Genomic DNA, 9,395 nt, shown 5'->3' with positions numbered 1-9,395 from the left:
CGACCCATTGTTGTCAAGCTGTCCTGAACCCGTCAGGGCTGGCATCTCGAATGCCCATGTGCCTCCCACCCGCCTCTGGTATGAGTGCGAGTGGGGGAGATTCTCTTTCTCAGGGGGGCTCTGAGGCTGCCCCCCCCGAGGAGCCCAAAGGCCCCAGTTTTCGATTCCATTCGATTTTTATATAGCGTCTAATACAACAGGTGTTGTCTCTAGACGCTTTCCAGAGAACCTGAACATAAACGTACATGTAAACCCCCGAGCAGTGTGGGACCTGCCCATGGTGCTAGGTGCCCTCTCTTCTCCACCCTTTTGGGCCCTTGGCCCGGGTGGGCCTGAAGTGGCTCTCTATGGAGATAGCTTTTCTCCTCGCCATGACATCGGCGAGTCGATGAGTTACATGCCCTGTCAGTCAGCTCAGGGGCTACGTTGTGGCCGAACGTGGTGTTCCTGCCCTAGGTCCTGCAGAGAGTGGGCCAAGCCCTTTGTGCCCCGTACGGGCCCTTGCTGCTTATGCTACCGCGCCTGTGCGACGGTCGGAGCAGCTTGTTCTCTGCCATGGTGGCCCCAACAGGGGGTGTGCTGTTTCTGGACAGCTCCGTCCCACTGGGTGGTGGACACCGTCGAGCGCGCCCACAGGGCCAGTGGCCGCCCCTTACCAGTGGGGGTAAGGTGCCACTCGACCAGAAGCGTTGCGGCTTCTTGGCTGCCCTGCAGGGGGTGCCTCTGGAGGACATCTGCACCGCGACTTCATGGACGTCGCCAGACACGTTCTCCAGGTTTTACCGGATCAATGTCGCCACTCCCCAACCATTGGGCGTGGTTCTACTCCCGGGTCCTTCTGCCCCTGGTCAGTGAGGTATGTGACCGGGATCCTACGTGACATTGTTAGTATTGGTCATCCAGTGCTTACAGCACCGCCTGGCGGTCAGTAGGGACGAAATAGAACGAAAGTTACGCCTGTAACTACGGTTCTATGAGTCCCGGATGACCGCCAGGCCTGCCGGTCACTCCGAATCCTCGTGCTCTCGCGAGAAGATTCTAGGAGCCGATCCCATGCTGACGCCGGAAGATATACCCTTCCGGGGGTCATGCAGGGGTCACGGGTGACGTGACATTGTTGGTATTGTACTCGACATGCGCATGCGCGAGGGAAGATATCCAGTGCTTACAGCACCGCCTGGCGGTCATCCGGGACTCATAGAACCGTAGTTACAGGCGTAACTTTCGTTTTACTGCTATTTCAACATTTAGAGTCATCACCAGAAAAATAACTTATTTGACAATTTTCACCTGTTTCTTTTTTTTTTTTACAAATATTTTTATCCCGTTTTTTTTTTCCCATTTTTACCACCCCGTGCTCCTACCTACTGACAGTCCTGGGCATTGCCATCCTCTACCAACCCCGGGAGGGCCCTGCACTGAGCTCAGGTCTCCTCCTTAACCTGAGGAGTGAGCAGGCCGCATCTTTTCACCAGACAGGGTGGGGCTTCTCCGGCCGAACGTAGCGCGTGGAAGGATCACGTTATTCCGGCCGGATCCTCCCCACCCCATCTGGCGCCCCGGTTGGCCAGAGGGGGCATGTATAGCCCAGGACTGTGTGCATGTTTTTGTGAGGGTAGAACACGGGGAGAACATACAAACTCCACACAGAAAGATCCTTTCGCCAACCCCACCCATGGTGTGGGCACTGAAGTCATGGGGGAACTAACACGCACTTCAGCACCCACAGCGTCCCCCGGCGGGAATCGAACCCAGGACCTTCTTGCTGTGAGACCGCTGCACTACCAGCTGCGCCACCGTGCCCCCTATTTTTTTTCACCTGTTTCAAGTAAATTTTCACTTGAAATAAGTAATAATACATTTTAATAATACATTTTATTTATATAGCGCTTTTCTGGGCACTCAAAGACGCTTTACATTAAAACAAAACACATAATACAAATTACAATTACACAGGACAGTACAAAAGGACACAACATGAGACAGGACATTAATCACACATTAAAAGCAGTTCTGTAAAGGTGAGTTTTGAGATGGGATTTGAATGCTGGGAGGTCTGTACAGTCACGGATGTTTTTGGGGAGGGAGTTCCAGAGGGTGGGTGCAGCGATGGAGAAGGCCCTGTCGCCCCAGGTCCGGTGCTTGGTAAGTAGAAAAATCTGCCAGTGGGACAAGATTTATCTTTTTTTGCTATTTTGTTGAAAGTAACTCAAAAGTAATACACAAGTAGTGTAACGCATTACAATTCAGATATAGTAATATTGTAATGTAACTAATTACTTTCAAATGACAGTAACTAGTAATATATAATGTATTATATTTTGGATGTAACTTGCCCAACACTGCATGAGGGCTAGCATATGCTAGCGTTGCCATCTTTATTACACTCCAAAATGTTTAACAACCATCTTTGGTCACAGTGTAAAATGAAGCAATTTCACAATACTTGCTCAAAAAATGTTTAATTGTACTGTATGAGCTCCACAATGTATATTGTTTTGAATTATGTGAACTACACTACAAACTACAACAGTTTTTATACAGTATGAGATCAGAGGCATCCCAGAGCAAAAAATGGTATGTTGATTGTTCAAAGACAAAACAAATGCACTATGGTTAAAAAATGAAATAGAAAATAAATCAATGAATTAAAAAAAAAAATTAACAACCACTAATTTGGCTGCTGTGTGGAACTCCCAGTCCCAGGTGACTTCATAAGATTCCTACAACTGTTTTCTGTTTTGGGGGAATCGGTAAGACTGGCTTTGTACACCCAGGTGTGAAGTGGAAACCTCCCGCAGCCTTTCTGTCATTTGTTTATGATGTATTTTTTCGTTGCTTTAGCATCCATAGGAGCTGAGGATATGACTGGGAAAGAAAGCAACGTCACGTGATGGTTGACGTTGTCGTTAGGTATTATGTTTATCATCTATTTTATAATTTTTTTTTGTAGTACCGTTGTAGGACAAAGCAGAAAAACAGTAGTACAAACATACATGCCTGAACAAGTGACTGAGTTGAAGACTGATTTGACGCTGGCATGTAAGGTGTGTTTTCCTACATTCTTTTTTTTTCAGCCGAGCGGATTGAGTGACACTGACCTTTTGTTCAATAAAAGCCAAGAAAAATACAAGGACTGACTGAAATGATTGCCAGTTTTATTACTTTACTGATCTCCACTGGATGATCTTGCGTGCTTCTTTCATGTTTAGGTAAATTAGCATTGCAGAATAATGTGTTAATAAAGCAATATAATTACACTAATATACTTGTTTATTATTACCACTTTGTCTTCTGAGCCCTTAAACTGGATATTGCGCATAAGGATATTGAGAATACTCTCAGCTTGAGCTGGGATTAATTTAACATTGACATCCTAAGCAGAAACCTCAGAACAATAATCAGAAACAGGGATGAAGATGACCACTGAAGATCACCAAAAATGTATCAGCTGGTGATGAAATATTTAAATCCATACTCTAATAACCTCAGTGCCGTGGGTGGCACTAAAACATTTAAAAAAAGATGTGAATACAGCAATGATGCTGTGTAGACATTTGTAACCTTTGTCTGTTTTCTGCCTTTTTCTTTGTCAGTGTCGGTCACCATAGAGATCATTAAAAATGAAATGAATGAATTGATTGAAACGGTAAGGAAAATTGAGGACACTCAATGTCTTGATGACGAGACCCTCAGTTTGCTCCAGTCACACCCCAACCACTAAAACATGCACGCCCTAGATCAACACTGTTACTAGGCAACTGCTGCAATCAACTCTATATCCATTCCTATCACACTGCCCCAAAAGCTGACACTAATGAAATATTAGTGTGTGTGTGTGTGCGTGCGTGCGTGCGTGCGTGCGTGCGTGCGTGCGTGCGTGTGTGTGTGTGTGCGCGCATGCGCACACGTGTTTGCTGGTTTGTTCCCACCCATTATTTCCACTTATAGTTTGAACAGCTCAATATGGTTGCATCAGTGTAAAGCTATGGTATGTATGTTTAATGGAGCAGAATGGAGGGTCGCTCCTGGCAGGTAAATGATTACAGTTACAAAGCTTGCCTTAAAAGGTCAATATTTGGGGGCACGGTACTGGTAGTGCAGCAATCTCACAGCTAGAAAGTCCTAGGTTAAATTCCCGCCGGGGACGCTGTGGGTGCTGACGGCGTGTTAAGTTCCCCCATGACTTCAGCACCCACACCCTTGGCGAAAGGGCCTTTCTGTGTGGAGTTTGCCTGTTCCCTTTGGTAGCTAATGTGAGCTACCCTCACACTTGCAGCAGGGGAGGATCGGACTGAATAACGTGATCCTTACACGCGCTATGTCTAGCCAGAAAAGCTCCACCCTTTCTGGTGAAAAGAAGCGGCCTGCTCACTCCTCAAGTAAATGGGGAGACTTGAGCTCAGTGTACGCCCTCCTGGGGTTGGTAGAGGGTGAGCAATTCCCGGGACTTACTTAAGGCTGAGTTATGGTTCTGTGTCAAAACGACGCCATGCCTACGGCGTGTGGTACGCGTCGACGCGTACCCTACGCCGTGACTGACGTGCACCTCCCAAAAATTGTAACTACGCATCTAGGCGATGCAGACCACACGCAGACGAGAGGGCTGTGATTGGTTCGCTTGGTAGCAACGCATTTCTGGTTTGAAGCAGTCGTGAAATTTCAGCGCTCTTTTCTTCGTGTTGTGTGATTTTTTTTGTTTTGGTTTTTTGCACAATAGTTGTCCTTATCTCTTTGATTCACTGTGACCGGAAAAAGTCGGATAAACCCTTCAGGAAAAGATTGCGAATTAGCGGTCACGGGGGGTACTGCACCGCGGCAAAATGGAGTGACGGAGAAGTCCGAAGGATTCACAACGGCGTCACGGTGACGCCGTAGGCACGGCGTCAATTTGACGCAGAACCATAACTCAGGCTTTAGGTAAGAACACTGGGTGAAAAAAATGGGGGGAAAAATTGGGGTTAAAAATATATATATTTATTTATTTACTGTAAATATTTACTGTTTATTCAAAATCAATTTTTATAGCATACCAAGTGCAAATTAATGTTGCATCAGAACAATATTTAAACATGTTTCCAATGTGAAAAGAAGCATCCTAACTTAAAAATATCATTGTTTATATTTTGCTGAGGGCTGTGAAAAGTGATGAGCAAAGTTTTGCCATTTATACAGATAACACTTTTTTACTTGTCTATTTAATGATTACCAAGTTGTCAAAGAGTCCTGACAGAGTTCCTACAGGTGATTAACACTTCCAATACCAGATATGTGCTAGCTGTATGTGTTTTGTTAATATTTTTTTCAAATATCAACAGATGTGACCTCACCCAGAAATCACTTACCCTACCTTTAAGTTTCTTCAACAAGCTGGATATTGTTTTTTTCTTGTCTTTTTTTTGTCTTAGATCATACAGAATGTCAACTGAATGACCTAGCATACAGCTTACACTGTCAATAATGATAATAATCACATAAAATAAGAATGAAAAGAGAAAAAATACAAATTTCAACATGTCTATTTGGAGAGTAACTCTTTCACCAAACCCCATTCAACCAGTTGACAGTTGCTGTCTTAGCACGGTTTAATCTTGCTGAGGACTATTCTAGATATAAAATGTTAAGCAGTGTGTATAACCAATGTTTAATTGAAAGGTCGTCTCTGACCCATCAGTTTTTTTGGCAGCGGTGACACCTGCTAACCCAAATGTAGGTGTTTTCTCTGGGATTGGAAACCTTGAGTCATCAAGCAAAAGGTGCAGCGCAGGATCCATTGGGACGTCAATGTTTGTCAAAATAGATTTTGTATCTACTATTTTAGTCCAGAAATAGAAAATATCCGAACAGCTCCACACAGAATGCAAAAAAGTCCCCACATATTCAAATGGGGGAAAATGTACAATATGGATGAGAGGGGCTAACCCCAACATATATCGCTTTTGGGGAGTGGGGTGCGATTACATATTGTATATTTAAGTGAACAAACTGGTGATTGGGATTCTTTGACGGACGTGTAACATTATCCCATATCACTTCCCAATCTAGATCTTCCTGTGGGTTTCCTGTGTCTCTTTTCCATTCTTTATTGAGGCTTTAAATGTTTGGATTGTGCACACAGAAAAGAGTAAAGAAATGTTACTATTCTTCTAGTGCACTTTTGCATCGTTTCCACAATGGGGTGCAGTTTTAAGTTAGAGCCCCACTGAATATAATGAGATTTAAGAGCTGACCATAACTTTTGGAACATCATCCTGTATAACAAGGTCACCAAAACTCAATGAGGAGTCAACATCATTTATATCACTCAAACCATATATGCCCTTATGCACCCATGGACCTGGTGTAAAATGTGTTTCCTGACAGTAAACTATGATTAGACTGCAGGGGTGAGTTTTTATGCCATTTCATGTCCACACGTATGTATTTTTCTACTGCTCTGAATTTACTGCTCAAATAGGCTACCAAATAAGTAATCCTCCAGTCTTCTGGTTCCACAAGCCCCTTTTCAATGGCAATCCAAATATATGAAGAGGATATATGAAGATAACTTAGAGTATCCTATACAAATTCAAAATTACACTTGAAGTTATTAAAAATCACAATGAAGGGACGTTTTTTGGGCAAGATCTCAGTGTAGCGAAACCATTTTGCAGCGTGGCTCATTGGAAGTGGTTGTTATTGTCACTCTTGGTTGACTGTACAGTAGTAAACATTTCAATCACTCAAAGCTGATTATCCTAAGAGATGCTGAACAAATAAAGATACAGTCATTTATTAACTTTCAGTTATTTTCACCCACATAGATTTTATCTGCATGACCATGATCTGGCCAAAGTAATGTCCCCTCTTTGTTAACAAATGGGTGCATGTGTTAAAAGAGATAATAAAAAAAACTACTTCTATCAGTGGTTTAAATAAAAATGACAGTTGCAGTCTTAATAAAAAATTAATTTCACAAACAAACACATTGTGAAAGAAAAGAGTGCTTAGCTTACACTGTTACAGGAAGTGGATCAAATGCTGTATGGGGATGGGGGTAGAAAGTGACACAGAAGTACCTAATTTGGAATGCAGTCAAGCACTCAAGGGCCTGCAAGTTTCTGAAACTTGGCAGGCTGATCATAACACAAAAGCCAACCAAAAAGATTTGAAGGAGTGCAGTCAAGCTCATATGAATGATGCCGTACTCATGGAACAGGCCATGGAAGAAAAGCGAGAATACAGATAGTTGAAAAGACCTTGAGAAAACCATGGTCATACAACGATGTCATTCAGTCTGGCATGCTTTTGATCTTGCTTTTTATTTTATATGAAATGTTGTTTTTGAATTTTCTTATTTGTTAAGTGTTAGTTTTATCTTCCGAACTAGATTTTTGCTTCTGTTTCTTGTTTCTTGTCAGATGGTTTTCTTGACATCCAGATTTATTTTGAAAGGTTTTCTATTTTGTGTGTGATTTCTTGTTTCACTTACCTTGTTAGTCCACACCTGTCCTTCCTTGGCCTTTGTTTCTCTCTATATAGTCATACGTGTGATTCTTTGGTTGCTGGTTATTTAGTTGTTTCTTAGCATGTTTACTCTATTGCTTCCCAATTATGTTTTCCTGTTTGCCTGGATATATGGTCTTGTTGTTTCTTGGGTTATCCTGTTTGTGTGCAGTATTTTAGTTCATTAAAGGATATTGTGTTATTACTCATCAAGGAGGTTGTCATTACTCTAACAAACAGCATCATATTAACTGCTGGACTGTCACCCATGGAGTTAGAGGACTTTTGAATCCTGAAGGTAGTGTTTAGCATTAAAGCCAACAGGCATCAGAGAAACAGAACTACATACCTGCACACTCTGTTACCCATGTCTGTGGATGTCTGCTATGCTAATTAAGGATAAGAACCAGAACCAGTCAATGACATGATTTTCCTCTTTTTTTAGAGCTATCTAGCTCTCTCTCTACCTCAAATGTATATATAGGAGGGCATTAAAAGAGAAGAGTCAAAAGCAAAACGTAGTGTTCAGGCCACAAGAATGAAAGTGTTGTTAAAGTACATGCCCTGTTGTGGGGAAATGTTACTGTTTCTCAGTGTTCCACTGGATGTAGCTATGACTGTGTATTATTACGTCTCTGTTTGCTTGCACATTCACAAAATAAAGAGGTGGCATCATAATCAGACAGGTAAATCATGTGGGAGAAGAAAAAAAACAACTTGATTTGATAATATGTGCCGTGACAGACGTGAACCTCATTTGGAGCATGGTGCACATTCTGAATGCACAACAAACAAAACATCAATGAGAAATGCTGCTCAACGCTGTGGAATATATGCAGAGTTTGCAATGACAAAATAGACCTACTTATCAGGTGCTTATTTGCAGTGCTCTGGCACAAATGCCAAAGTTGTTTTCTGCAGAGCTGTGCACATTTACGGAGGTGTTCTCATCCAGCTCTCTTCCCAAACACGTATCCCAGCCTCCAACTGCCTCTGTCAGCACACACGAAAAACACCACACTCTTACAAACACAAGTCTCCAAGGGCATTCTCACAGACGCACGCAGAGACACATTTGTGACATGAACGTGCACGTGCCATCCGTGCGCACTCACATACTTCCAGGCACACACTCTCTCGCACACACACAGGCAAATACCCCTTGGCACTGGAATTCAGGTTGCTATAACGGTGTGGGCCAATTTTAGCTCTTTAATAAAACTAGAATAGTTGCTATCTGAGACGACCCCAAGGAGAGGAAAAACAATTCAAAATCTCCCTCAAGCCCTAGAGTTAAATCCTTTTTAGTATCCTAGAGAGGAAAATAATGCTTCCTCTAATAATTCCTTCGGTCTTTCAGCTGAACATTGACGTCCTTTTGCGTTGACTGAGGCCATTAGTTCTGACACATGTATAATTGATTATCATATTAACAGCTAAAATCATTCAGTTCATTTTTGCTGAGCCTGTGGGGATGGACATGTAATGGCTTTGAGCAGTCCAGTCCAGACCTCGTCCCCTTTGTTTTAGTACATACTAGAAAACGCTGTCTTTTGGTGATGTTTCAGTCCGGTTAATGATTCCAAAGTCTTTTTTTTAGAGCAGCTATGCAGTCTTTCCTAGCAAGGGAGAGGTAGTTGTCATGGAGCTTTTATAGTCTCTGCAAGTCCATTTCCACTAAGGGCTCATTGAAAAGAAGGCGAAAGGGCAGAAAAAGAGGACATGGTTTCTTTGCTTCCATTCAATATATGAGCAGAACACAAATTACTTTAAGTGTGCTTAAGTGAGCCGTTTCAAAGGGCAGTCCTGGGCCAGCACTCTTTGACCTTATCTGAGAGAAACTATTAGGATTAGAGTTTAAAATTACCCCTGCGAGTTATGGATGTAGGCAGATATGTATCCAGATTGTA

The sequence above is a fragment of the Cololabis saira genome, chromosome 5 (assembly GCF_033807715.1).
Source record: "Cololabis saira isolate AMF1-May2022 chromosome 5, fColSai1.1, whole genome shotgun sequence".
NCBI lineage: Eukaryota > Metazoa > Chordata > Actinopteri > Beloniformes > Belonidae > Cololabis > Cololabis saira.
This window is presented reverse-complemented; position numbering follows the sequence as displayed.